This window comes from Lepisosteus platostomus, chromosome 5, assembly GCF_059453375.1.
Source record: "Lepisosteus platostomus isolate fLepPlt1 chromosome 5, fLepPlt1.hap1, whole genome shotgun sequence".
In the NCBI taxonomy this organism is placed as follows: Eukaryota; Metazoa; Chordata; class Actinopteri; order Semionotiformes; family Lepisosteidae; genus Lepisosteus; species Lepisosteus platostomus.
The window spans coordinates 46,025,978-46,039,899 of NC_142615.1; the positions used below are offsets into that span (position 1 = coordinate 46,025,978).

At 48.7% G+C, this 13,922-nt stretch overlaps 2 non-coding genes and 1 pseudogene across 2 annotated transcripts; 1 reads left to right on the forward strand and 2 right to left on the reverse strand.

The window, feature by feature from the left end:
- The first annotated feature begins 56 nt into the window (after nucleotides 1–56).
- On the forward strand, nucleotides 57–175 carry LOC148667350 (5S ribosomal RNA; annotated as a pseudogene).
- A 9,724-nt stretch (nucleotides 176–9,899) lies between these two features.
- trnaa-cgc (transfer RNA alanine (anticodon CGC)) lies at nucleotides 9,900–9,972 on the reverse strand. The gene has a single exon. It is a non-coding gene; the product is annotated as a tRNA-Ala (tRNA).
- Nucleotides 9,973–13,422: 3,450 nt separating this feature from the next.
- On the reverse strand, nucleotides 13,423–13,504 carry trnal-uag (transfer RNA leucine (anticodon UAG)). Its single transcript has one exon. It is a non-coding gene; the product is annotated as a tRNA-Leu (tRNA).
- Nucleotides 13,505–13,922: the final 418 nt, after the last annotated feature.

A 13,922-nucleotide genomic window follows, 5' to 3' on the forward strand; every position in this document is an offset into this window, starting at 1 on the left:
AAAGAGGTGACGGAGCTGTCCTCTCAATAAGAAGGGTGCCAGCGAGCCTTGCTCTCGCTTACGGCCACACCCCCTTGAGCACGCCTGATCTCGTCTGATGTCGGAAGTTAAACAGGGATGGACCTGGTTAGTACTTGGATGGGAGACCGCCTGGGAATACCAGGTGCTGTAAGCTTTTAAGCGCAGGAGGCGCCCTATCCCCGCGCGCTCGCTCATTCCCCTGTTCACACGTGCAGTGCGGCTTGTCCGTCTGTTTATTTGTCAGCTTTGGCGAGACACGGGTGCTTGTGTATTAGCGTGAGCGTTTTTTATTCTGATCATGAACAGTTTAACAAGTCCGCAAAGGATCGAGGAAAGGTTTATCGCCAGCTGAAAAGAGACACAGCGCTTCGGCTGTGGAGACTTTATTAATAAGGCCCCTCAGTAGTTGAGATCTCTGTTATTCCCATCTAGAAACATGCAATCAGCATGTTATTGCTGAAGCAATAGTCACAACATTATTCCACACCTGGGTGAGATGCGGGTTATGATGACAGTCATGCTTTCTACACCTTATACTGAGCTCAGAAATGGACCAAGCGGACATCTCACGAGCAGATCCCTCCGCGTATAAGAAAGGCAACTTGTCTCAGCAAAAATACAAAAAGGCAAAAACCCCACACTTGGAATGCAAACCTACCCTAAAAAGGAAACACGGTTTTAAAACGAACTTGATTTTCCCCTGGAGAAACCTTTTTATGGACACACATCGCATCTATTACACATGTAGAACTAAATATAAAGATAAAACTTAATATAAGAAGTCATGACATATCACACATGACGAAGTCTGGTCCAGAATAAACAGTTTACACTGACCCACCTTTATTTACCCTGGTCACTCACTTCTATTAACTGTTTAACTGGGTAACAAATTAATATTTGTTTCAATTTGGGATCTACACCTGGGAGCCCTGAAATGTTGGCCAGAGGGGAGAAGCTGATATTCAGACGTGAGAATATATTAAAATAAAGGATCTGATGTTGTTTTTCACCTGTCTAATCAAAGCTTGTTCAAAAATTATCTGATTATAGGACACACGAGTTTATAATCATACTCATTCCACTTTTTAACCCCGTATATATGCACAATATGAAACGTATATACACTAAATCTCACGTGTGACTCCCATAATATACATTTCTTTACGAAAATTAGGAACACTTACTACAATTATCAACCCCCCATGACGAGGCAATATTTCATACCTTTGTTTCTTTGTGGGTTCAAAGTTCTGTCCTGTCGTTTCACACGTAATGTTTTGGTAGTTATCTCAATTTTCCTTTGCAATTATCTCCAAGATCATCATCAACTTTTTGTAAAACGCTATGCCCAACTGATATTTAAAGAAAGTCCTGTACCAAAACGTCTTCGTAGGGAAAGACAACTTTTTTTCCTTACGTTAGTCGCTACACGGTTACTCAAAAAATCCATTCACCGCCTTTAAAAAAAAAGTTTCGTTTTTTATTGTGGTTCACTGACATTTCTGTCACAATTCTGAGGGACCCCAAATAAAATTCACTTGCCGGTATAAAGACGCCGGCGAGGATAAGACAGGTATCGAACCACCTGCGTATCTAGCGGACGTTTAAAATAAAAAAAATGGCGTGTAATGTTGCGAAGGGCTACTGTTTTTTTTATAGTTTGTCGATTGTAAGGGACGTGGGCCGCGACAGAAATACTGGACGGGGTGGGAAAAGGTTTATTGATGGTTTATTGTACCGCAACGGTCACAATTGACTCACCAGCAAAGATGGCGCCGAGGCCACATCGGCTCCCTCCCGCCCTGCCTCGCACCGAAGCTCGAGCTGCGGAGCGCGACGCCAAACCGCCAGTCCACGGGCGCGGGCGCCGGACATAGACGTCATAAACCCTTCCGAGGCGCAGGAATTATAGATCACTGTAGTTTCTTCTGGACCCGGGTTAGGGACAGTGTGCCCTCCGTGAGAGTCTTCTGAGGAAGCCAGTGTCTCATGGGTGTCCAGGCTTGGTACCATCTGTCCATCACAGGACACACAGACACACACACTCACACACCCTGGACAGGACACCAGTCCATCACAGGACACACACACACTCACTCACACACCCTGGACAGGACACCAGTCCATCACAGGACATACACACACCCTAGATAGGACACCAGTCACTCACAGGATACACACACACACTCACACACCCTGAACAGGACACCAGTCCCTCACAGGACACACACACAACCTGGATAGGACACCAGTCCCTCACAGGACACTCAGACACACACACTCACACACCCTGGACAGGAACCAGTCCATCACATGACAAACACACATTCACTCACACACCCTGGACAGGACAGCACTCCATCATAGGACACACACACACCAGGGCCAGTTTTCCCAGAAGCCAATTAGCCCAAAAGCCTGTCTTTGGACCCGAAGAACACAGGGAGAACATGCAGACTCCACACAGACAGCCCCCGGGTCCAGACCCGAGCCCGGAGCCCCCCCGCGCTGAACCCCTCCGTACAGACGGCCGCACACAGCTCCGTTGTTCCCGATTCCCGAGGTGATCTGTTAAAAGAAGCCGGTGTGTTGCCTCCAGGTGACATTTCCTACTGGAGTCAGGACAGGAGGCTCTTCTGTACACAGAAGGGGATGGGGGTGGGGAACAAGCCGCCCAGCCCTGTGGTTGAAGCCGATACCCCGGCTTCTCTCCAGACACAGCTGGGTGAGCTCCTCCAGTCAGTACAGGGGGCTCTACTGTACACAGAGGGTGGCGGGGGTGTGGAACAACTCCTTTGTTCGGGGCCTTGGGGCATTCTTGTTGTGAAAGGCGCTATATAAAAAAAACACCCCACGCAAATCAACTTCTCTTCGCCCCCGGGGGCTCGTCGCCCGCCGCACCCCTCTCACGTGATAGGGGCTTCCCCCGGCTGTGACGTACTTACCCTACCCCCTTCCGCCAACGTCATACCGAAGGTCGCGCTTCGGGCCGCGGCGATGTTGACGGACTGTCTTGTAGCGTGAGAAGGGTTTAAATTTCGACTTAAGGAGTTGGCCATCGTTATATTTCGCGAGGTATCATACGGGGGGAAAAAGAACATTTATATTTATCAACCTACTAGTAATACTGGGTGGATGTCACGTTCCCCAAAGTTCAGTGCCTCTCTCTAATAAAGTAGAAACGTGACATTGAACTCCGTTCGAAACAGGAGAAATCACCAGGACACGATACAACTGACGTCCGGAAAAGAAAAAAAGAACTCCTATTCCCATTTGTAATGACCCCGTAGTGTTTTTCCCGGTGTGCGCTCATCTTTCGGAGACCCGTTTCTCTCTGGTGTTTTGCTGTTGGAATAAATGCCGAGGTGACCCTTCTGTGTGGAGTCTGCGTGTTCTCTCCAGCGGGTCGTTTCCTACACCGCAGGGGCTGATCGAACCGGGGTCTCCCAATCGTCACAGAAGTGTGTGTCATTTTGGGTGGTGGTGGGGGGGTGCATCGGGGATACTGCGCCCCGAGGGGATAACCTCTCACCTTACTCCGGACGAAGGGAGAAGACCTGTACCTTCACGAGTCCGGGTTGTGAAAACTTCTTCTGGCAGTTCAAAACGTTTCGAAGAGACTACAGCGCTACCCTGTTTTCCATTTCTATCGTGTATTATTATACAGTCATAAGTATCTGTACTGATCACAGATCCCCCTCTCACTACCAGGACTGAAGCCCAGTGCAGCACGAATAATAATAATAATAATTAATCCGTCTGGACTCTCCACTCAGAGCTCTTCCCAGGTCAGGGGGATCCCCTCCAGCCCCCCCAGTGTGCAGCCCCCACGTGGATGATGCTCCAGTCCGCTCAGCACACAGCAGCTCTCAGTGGGGAGGAGAGCAGAGGGATGGAGCCAGTTCAGAGAGGGGGGGTGATAAGGAGGCCATGATGGGTCAAGACCAGGGGGGGAATCAGGCCAGGACACTGGGGTAACACCCCTACTCCTCTCCAGAAACACCCCGGGATTGTTAATGAGCACAGAGAGTCAGGACCTCGGTTTGACGTCTTATCCGAAGGACGGCGCCTGTTTACAGTCCAGTGTCCCCCGTCACTATACTGGGGCATCAGGACCCACACAGACCGCAGGGTGAAAGCGCCCCCTGCTGGCCCCACTCACACCTCTCCCAGCAGCAACCTCAGTTTTTCCCAGGAGTCTCCCCTCCAGGTACTGACCAGGCTTCTACCTGCTGGGCTCCAGTGGGGAGGGGGCTGCTAGCTGGGAGCTGCAGGGTGAGATGGCTGCTGGGCAAACGATGGCTAAAGAGCTTCCTAGGACACCCTGGAGTTTGTGGTCAACTTCCTTCTCTTCAGACGGATGTGGCTTGAAATCTGTCTCGTTTCAAGGAGTATTGGACACGATGCCCCCCCTGCTTTAGCCCCGCTAACTGGTGGCACGCCGACAACGAGGGCTCTCGGCCTCAATCCATCAACCACAAACTCTCCGGGATGAAAGAGAAAGACAGACTCTGTTCGTTCGTTTCGGGGGGGGAGGGAAAAAACCAAAAGCTTTTTTTAAAAAACATTTTAATGATGCTTAACAAAAGAACAAAAATTACAATACAGATTAATGTCAAGGGACACCCCCCCCCCCCCCCATCTTACGATCATCACAGGACCTTAAAATAATACTTAATAATACAAGGTCATGCAGACGATCTGAGGACTCAGGTGGAGATAATGTGAAAGTTTTCCACAGTCCAGTCTGGGGTCCCTCAGCTTCAGTCCAGACTGGGGTCTGGGGTCCCTCAGCTTCAGTCCAGACTGGGGTCCCTCAGCTTCAGTCCAGACTGGGATCTGGGGTCCCTCAGCTCCGGTCCAGTCCAGTCTGGGGCCCCTCAGCTCTGGTCCAGTCCAGTATGGGGCCCCTCAGCTCCAGTGCAGTCCAGTCCAGTCTGGTGTCCCTCAGCTCCAGTGCAGCCCAGTCTGGGGTCCCTCAGCTTCGGTCCAGCACAGTCTGGGGTCCCTCAGCTTCGGTCCAGCACAGACTGGGGTCCCTCAGCTTCGGTCCAGCACAGTCTGGGGTCCCTCAGCTTCAGTCCAGACTGGTGTCCCTCAGCTTCGGCCCAGCACAGACTGGGGTCCCTCAGCTTCGGTCCAGACTGGGGTCCCTCAGCTCCAGTGCAGTCCAGACTGGGGTCCCTCAGCTTCGGTCCAGCACAGACTGGGGTCTCTCAGCTTCGGTCCAGACTGGGGTCCCTCAGCTTCAGTCCAGCACAGTCTGGGGTCCCTTAGCTTTGGTCCAGTCCAGTCTGGGGTCCCTCAGCTTCGGTCCAGCACAGCCTGGGGCCCCTCAGCTCCAGTCCAGTCCAGTCTGGGGCCCCTCAGCTTTGGTCCAGCACAGTCTGGAGTCCCTCAGCTTCGGTCCAGCACAGACTGGGGTCCCTCAGCTTTGGCCCAGCACAGACTGGGGTCCCTCAGCTTCGGTCCAGCACAGACTGGGGTCCCTCAGCTTCGGTCCAGCACAGTCTGGGGTCCCTCAGCTCCAGTCCAGTCCAGTCCAGTCCAGTCCTTGGTGGGGAAGGCGACTCCGATCTTAGCTGGCACAGAACCAGGAAAGGAACCTGGAAAGAATATTGTTATTGCAGGTGTGAGGGACACAGACACGGACATCACCATGACATCAAACAGCAAGAGGAGACTCCTTCTTGAATCACAGACACGACCGGGCGGCGTCCCCCTGTCTGCTCACCTGCACCTCCTCTTCTTCTTCTTGTCCTTCCCGGCAGCCTGCTCCTCCTCTCCCTCGCTCTTCCTCTCCTGACACACGGTCTCCGACGCCTCCATCGGCTCGTCCTTATCATCTGTCTCCACCGACATGCAGCTCAGGGACTTTAAAAAGACGCACCAGCACTTCTGAAGCAGAGACAGGAGAGTCACGTTAAGAGTCGGACTGGACACTCCAGGACATGAACACTGCACTGAGAGAGAGAGGGGTTCATACACACACACTGACTGGACACTCCAGTACATGAACACTGCACTGAGAGAGAGAGGGGTTCATACACACACACTGACTGGACACTGGACAGGAGTAAAGAGAGAATCAGAGCATTACCCACTTTCTTTTTCTTCTGTCTCACAGGAGGTGGTGATTGGACCTCCTCCAGCTGGAGTCCGAGTAGGGAGAGAGGGGGCAGGAGAGGGACAGCACAGGGAGAGAAAGAGAGAGACAGGTGAGTCAAGTGTCCCAAGAGTACAGAGACTCTGCTGAGATCACACTCGCAGTGAGTGAGCCTGGGTGTAGCCCACTAATACTGACCCACTGTACACCATAGGACAGAGAAGAGGAGGAGAGAGACACACTGACTGGACACCACAGCACAGAGAGGAGGAGGAGAGAGACAGTGACAGACAGAGCTGACAAGACAGACAAGATGGCGAAACTCCACCACAGACAGGACAGGAGGCAGGGTGGGACCAGCACTGACCTTCTTCCTCTCTCCTGTTGGAGGAGCTGTCTCCACCTCCTCTTCCTCCTGCAAGTCAAGAGACAGGCTGAGAGAGAGACGGGCTGGTGGGACATCGGCGAACAGAGCTGAAGGCAGAGAGCCGGGGAGACAGGCCCAGCTGGGACAACGCAGGACAGACAGAGAGACAGACAGAAAGGAAGGAGAGAGAGACACAAAGATGAAGGCACAGAAAGACAGCAGGCAAAGAGAAAGATTGAGATTGAGGGACAAACAAACCGAGAGAGAGAGCGGAAGGAGAGAGAGAGAGGAAGGAGAGAGAAGGACAGACAGACTGACAGACGGGGCTGAAAGAGAGAGAGACAGAGAGGCAGGGACAGACAGACAGCAGGACGAGAGAGAGACAGAGATCGAGGGACAATAATTTGGTTTCGAAATTTATTCTGAAAATATACAATCATTCACTCCTGAAAAATATCGAGTTCAAATTATACATTATGTACAATATTGTAATCAACATATGGCTAATCATCAAAAATAAAAAAAACTGTACTGGGGGACACAGCTGGCTGTGCTGTTCTGGACAGAACACACTGAGGTCCAGTTTCCACCTCCTGCAGGATCAAACAGCACCTCCACTGGCTCTCCAGTGAACAGAGGGACAGACAGAGAGGCTTCAGGCTGCAGGGTGACATTGTCTCTGTGAGCTGAAAGACAATCAGGACAGAGGATGATATAAGAACACACTCTGTCAAGAATATAGAGCCCTCTAGTGATCCTACTGTAGACCTGCTCACCACCCACAGTGACGATCACAGTGCTGATACTGCTTCCATTAAGGTCCCTCACTGTGTAGTTGCCCTGATCAGCTGGAGTGAGGGAGCGGAGTGTCAGAGAGCTGTTCTGCACTGACACTCACTGTTCGTACCTGGGGCCAGGGAGCCCTGTGCTGCTCAGTAAGACTATACGATTCCGGACAGATCGTGCAGGATCAAACAGCACCTCCACTGGACCAGCAGTGTGGAGGGGGGAGACAGAGAGGCACCAGGCTGCAGGCTGTGGACTTCTGAGTGAGCTGAAAAGGGACAGGTAGAAACATGTTGAATATTTAGTTTTACAACAATACCTTGAGTTTGGACTGCGATCAGCTTCATTTTGTATTTCAGCTGTGAAAATGCAATTTCAAAAATGCACGCCACAGTCATGTTAGGTTCAAGTTACAGTTGCATCACAACTCAATACATTTGCAATTCACTTCTGAGATAATTGTTCCTGGTGTTTGTGTTGTGTATGCCTTGCAATGGAGGGGTGAGAAATAATGGACTTATTACATTATAATGAATAATAATTGCTTACACTTATATAGTGCTTTTCTGGACACTCCACTCAAAGCGCTTTGCAGGACATGGGGACTCCCCTCCACCACCACAAATGTGCAGCATCCACCTGGATGATGGGACGGCAGCCATAGTGCACCAGAACGCTCCCCACACACCAGCTATGAGTGGGGAGGAGAGCAGAGTAATGAAGCCAATTCATAAATGGGGGTTATTAGGAGGCCATGATTGGTAAGGGTCAATGGGAAATTTGGCCAGGACACTGGGGTAAAACCCCTACTCTTTTCGAGAAACACCCCGGGATTTTTAATGACCACAGAGAGTCAGGACCTCGGTTTTACGTCTCATCTGAAGGACGGCACCTGTTTACAGTTTTTCCAGTGTCCCCGTCACTATACTGGGGCATTAGGACCCACATGGGCCACAGGGTGAGAGTTCCCCCTGCTGGCCCCACTAACACCTCTTCCAGCAGCAACCTTAGTTATTATTGTGAAGAATGAAAGAATATTAGGAACATGAAAAGGTTGAATGTTTTAAATGCGTTTTTTTACTGAAACATCCGCTACAGAGATGCGCACACACGTCATTACAAACGCACACCTGCACAGAGACGTCCTCAAGCGCCTTGTTCACAATTATGGGCTCCAATAGGAACAAAAAACGCCAGCCTGACAACTCGAGCATTCAAACCAAGAACCCAACACGTACTTATGTTGGCAGCCTGTGCAGAAAAGCAGAAAGAACCACAAGCCTTCTCTATTGGGAGGAAAAACACACACTCCCTCTCTCACACTCCTGATTTCCTTAAATAGCTCATTCTTCATCTCTGGCTCCTACATACAGTATAGCAGCGCTCAGTCTGCTTTGAATAAGCCATAAATCTAAGATTTGTTTTATCTGTTCCTCTTGTCTAGGCCTAGAGCTGCTTTTCATAAAAGAGCTGTTTGCATAAATAGCTAGGGTTACAGCTGAAGACACCAGCTTCATCCCCCAGTGTGTTATACGTCGGGAGCAAGAGAAGAGGGCCAGGCCGTGCCTTTTCATAGATTTTTCTTCTGAAAAGTCAGTTTCTCAGAGGCAGATTTAGCCCCTCATGCATTGTAGAGAGATAGACACGCCCGCGCGCACAGTTAGAGCTGCACCCTCACACAGAGTCAGACCCGCACAGACACATCCTCTTGTTTAAACAAATACACAAACCTGACGGCGCTCACAATGATCCAGACACACACACACACACACACACACACACACACACACACACACACACACACACACACGACATCAGTAGTCACTCTCGCACACTGGACCCCAGCTCAGTCCTCACCTCCAGCTCCTGCAAACCGCTTCGAACAAACTGCATTAAGAAAATTAGGTTGCGTTCCGATAGCAGGCCATCCTGGGCACCAGTGTGAGTTACACACTCATTTGTAAAAGCCCTTCCGCATCGTCGGGCATGCTTCACAGTGCTGGACCTGGGGTGTGGGTGCTGTCTGTGTGGAGTTTGCATGTTCTCTCCCTGGTCTGTGGGGGTTTCCTCCAGGTGCTCCAGTTTCCCACAGTCCAGGGACAGGCTGCCACTTTCACTGGGCAGTGCACCGTCACCGTGGCAGCATGGTGGGTCGGATCTGATTTCAGTCTTTATTTCCTTTTTTAGAGATCCTGTAACCAGGACCTGTTCACTGCCATGACGGACATAAGGAACAATAAAGCCGAAGTCTTGTTTCCCACAAGAAACAACAAAACCGAAGTATTGTTCGATGTGCCGGTACAAACTTTTAGGTTATATAGTCCTTCCTTGCTGCTTCAGACGTCATTCGGTGTTATGGTAAGGGGGGGGTCGTGGTATTTGGCCAGTTAAGAGACCCTGGCCAAATGGTCAGTTTAAGATTATGCCCCCTCGCATCTGGAATCCTTATCAGTTAACCCCCTTTCCTGCCATAAACCCCTGTTGCTTAGAAGTCTAATTTTCAGGCAGAACTGACTTAAGTTAACCCTATTTACATCTTGTCTCTTACTTCAGCCCTCTTCCATTTGCTAGTTAAAAGTTGTACAACCCATTTGTATGCGACAAAAGAAGCCAGTCTGTTTCCGCCCGGTTTCGAACCGAGGGCCTTTCGCATGCGAGGCGAACATGATAACCACTACACTACGGAAACAGTGGTAAGATGTGCCCAGCGGCCCAGTGCTGAGCTTCGCCAATGCGTTTCAGCTGCTTCCAGTGCCTTTATTGGAGTGCGCTGATGGACCGTGCTCTCTCTCCAGAGACCAGCACGCCTGTCATGGACGGAGCAGGAAAGGCGGTGCCACATTCTACAGCCCTCTCCACGCAATCGGGCTACTGAAGTGGAGAAAATCGCCTCTCCAGAAAGTGCAAATATCATAGAGGTAGAGGTAGGGAGAGAGGAGGAGTACAAATTCAAGCAGAGGCCTGAGTGGAGCACTGTCGTATGGCCCTGACATCAATCCCTCAACTCTCTGCATAAAGCAGTGTCTTATGGCCATAACATCCCACCCCCACCACTCTCAATGGAAAGCACTGTCGTATAACCATGACATCCCACCCCCACCACTCTCTGCATAAAGAAGTGTTGTATGGCCCTGACGCCCACCCCTCCACTCTCTGCGTTAAGCTGTGTTGTCAGGCCCTGACATCCCACCTCCGCCACTCTCTGCGTAAAGCAGTATCTTCAGGCCCTGACATCCCACCCCCGCCACTCTCTGTATAAAGCAGTGTCATATGGCCCTGACATCCCACCCCCACCACTCTCTGTGTAAAGAAGTGTCGTATGGCCCTGACACCACCCCTCCACTCTCTGCGTTAAGCTGTGTTTTCAGGCCCTGACATCCCACCTCCTCCATTCTCTGTGTAAAGCAGTGTCATATGGCCCTGACATCCCACCCCCACCACTCTCTGCGGAAAGCACTGTCATATAGCCCTGACACCCACCCCTCCACTCTTTGAATAAAGCAGTGTCGTCAAGCCCTGACATCCCACCCCCGCCATTCTCTACGTAAAGAAGTGTCATATGGCCCTGACACCCACCCATCCACTCTCTGCGTTAAGCTGTGTTGTCAGGCCCTGACATCCCACCTCCGCCACTCTCTGTGTAAAGCACTGTCGTATGGCCCTGACATCACACCCCCACCACTCTCTGCGTGAAGCACAGTCATATAGCCCTGACGACCACCCCTCCATTCTTTGCATAAAGCAGTGACGTCAAGCCCTGACATCCCACCTCCGCCACTCTCTACGTTAACCCCTGTTAACTCGCTTGCTGAATGATCTCTCAAGAAATCCCTGGTGAGATTCAACAGGTGTTTTCTTCAACAGCCACTAAAAGTCTGATGACCTTCTCTGGATTTCCTGAATATGATGTAAAATTAGTTCAAATCATTTGGTAGTTAACAGAACAAAATGCTTTGGAGGTACATTTAAAACAGCAGAGCAACACTGTAGCACTTCGTGTGTGACTGAGTTTAATTGTGTAAACCTGTCTCTCTATGAACACGAGCAAAGAGTTCTCACTCAACAGAAGATTGCGATGTGAGCACAATAATGTAAGACATCTGGTGATGCCAGGGATTGAACTCGGAACTTCATACATGAAAACCATTGAACTACATCCCCTATGGCACAGATGGTGGAACTGACTTAAAGATGTGCATATGTTCACTGACCACAATCCACCCTTCATGAATAATTGAAATGAATAATTTATTTTTATATCCAGTCACATGGGCGACGGTGGTTGATTCTTCAATGGGGGAGAGCGTTTTTCTACCTCCTTACTCGACTGTCTTTCAATTATGTTTTCCTTGAAATCTTTTTGCATCTTTTAAGTGCTTGCGATTAAATTACGCATAGAAAAACAGCAGTACAGTTGATGTTCATGGACCGATGCACACAACTCCAGTGATAAAGCCCTGTCTGTAAATATTGTAGAAGAACGTTAAAGGGCGAAACAACGCTCCAACCACGGGAATGGTAACAAGAAGGATCGTGTTCTTATTTAATATGTGCTTTTGAATTGCCTTGTCAATACACACAGGCTTTAGAGATGGACAAATAATTTACAGTGGTGTTTGTAAACAAAGATGGAACATGTTTTTTTCTATACCAGGAAGAAAGGAGCAGACTCTTAAACTTTAAGAGACAGAAACAATACCTCATCACAGCTAACACTAATTAAAACAACATCACAACAGAAGAGTGAAGCCTTGGGTGAATCAAATTAGTTTTCATTGGTCGTCTGTGTCTTCATAACTTTGTAGGTGAGAGAGAGGATTGCGAAAATGTGCGGGTGCTTCTTAGAAGTGTGTTGGTAGTACAGGTGACTTCCAAATAATTGAGCCGGGTTTTAATCCCGGCCAGTGCATCCCCAAACCTTTTCAAGATAATCATTTATCCGGTAGCACATCTCCTGAAACTAACATTCGAGGTAGGAAGCGTGCTCTTAAACACCAAAACACTCAAAAAGGAAGAAGCAGATCTCTGTACACAAGACAGTAGTGCGATATTAGAATTTCTGAGTTCTTGATGGATTCAGGCTCCTTCTCAGAGGTCCTTGCTCGCCAAATAACTTTACATCTGAGGAAGAGCACCACGGAAAAAAAACCCAACTCAACAAGCGAGCGTGTTGGTTGCTCTTGCTCTTAATGCAAGGAGCTGTTTTTTTTCCTTGCAATAATCATTATTAACCAAAAACAGCAGCACAGGTAAGTCGCATTTGTGATTATGTCACTTCTCTGCTTCAGCAAGGTCAATAAAAGACTCTGAAAGTAGTAAAGCAAAACTGAACTCAAAATCATATTAGGAATTCTGAGCGATATCTCCATACAGGTAATCCAATAAGAACGTTTAAATATTTGAATATCATCTCTCTATATATTTCGCTGCTTTTTACCCGGAGTAAAACTATTGGATTGAAGGAATGCTAACCGCTGGGTTAAAATGTATAGTTGTTATTTGGAGAAATCTGTAAACTCGTGATCTTATATGTTTTAAAAGACAGCACAGGGAAAAACGACAGTGCTGATTATTTTCCAGAGACAGAGCACTGATGACCTCTCCGAGCTGATTGATAAAGCCCACCCAGTGGATACTCTAGCAGAACGTCAAAGGACATTCACCTTTGTATCCAAAGAAACGACAGGAACAACATCAGGAAGCACAATCAATTCCCCTTTTAAATCTTTCCTGTAAGGTATGCTATGTGAATCCATGAAGTTAATCCTCTGATCTCTTTTGATCACGAACAAAGTATTTCTGATGGAGCGCTATGTTCAAAGATTTAATAAGCTTTACCCCTGCCAACGATTCGGCGTGAAGAATTAAAAGTTTCACAGACAAAAGCAGCTCACCACCACAGCCAATATTAAATGTACTTGCCGGTACACTATCATGTGCACTGCCTCAAAAGTGATCTCGGCAGACGTTGTTCCCTACATAAAGCTGAACGTGCCAAAGAGAATTTCTATTGAGAAAAAATATTTTTTCTGCCTTGATGTTAAGCCTGTCTTTTAGAAAGTCTATCTCTAAACACCCCCCGCAGCCTAACAAAAAGCGCTTTTACTGATTGTATTGCAGGTCTTAAAACATTAATATTTGGCAGCAGTGGGATTCAAACCCACGCCCCCAGAGAGACTGGAGCCTAAATCCAGTACCTTAGACCACTCAGCCACGCTACCTTCCTCCATACCCATCTTCACATTGCTGGCTTGGACTAGGGGGGGCTTCAGCTCTTGTCGTCAGATCTAATGATATCATGACATGTGGAAGTGACTGCACCTTCATCTTCCGAGATGCTTTCAATAACACAAACGCTACTTTCACTGGCACAAACACAGCAATAATGAAGGTGGTGGGATTCATCCTTTGTGCTGTTTGTAGGGGTGTAACTCTACGGTGATCTGCTGACTTGAAGAGCAAAAATCAAAATCCTCTGCTATTACTGTTGCTTTTTTCATAGTTTCTTCAAATCCTTCATTTGAACGTAGATTTTGAAGGATATTGATGATAATACCACATAAATTGTGGTTTTCTTGTGATCGCCAATTTTATTCAAATAACAGCCTTTTTTACAGTTCCTTGCGTGTTTCACAAGGT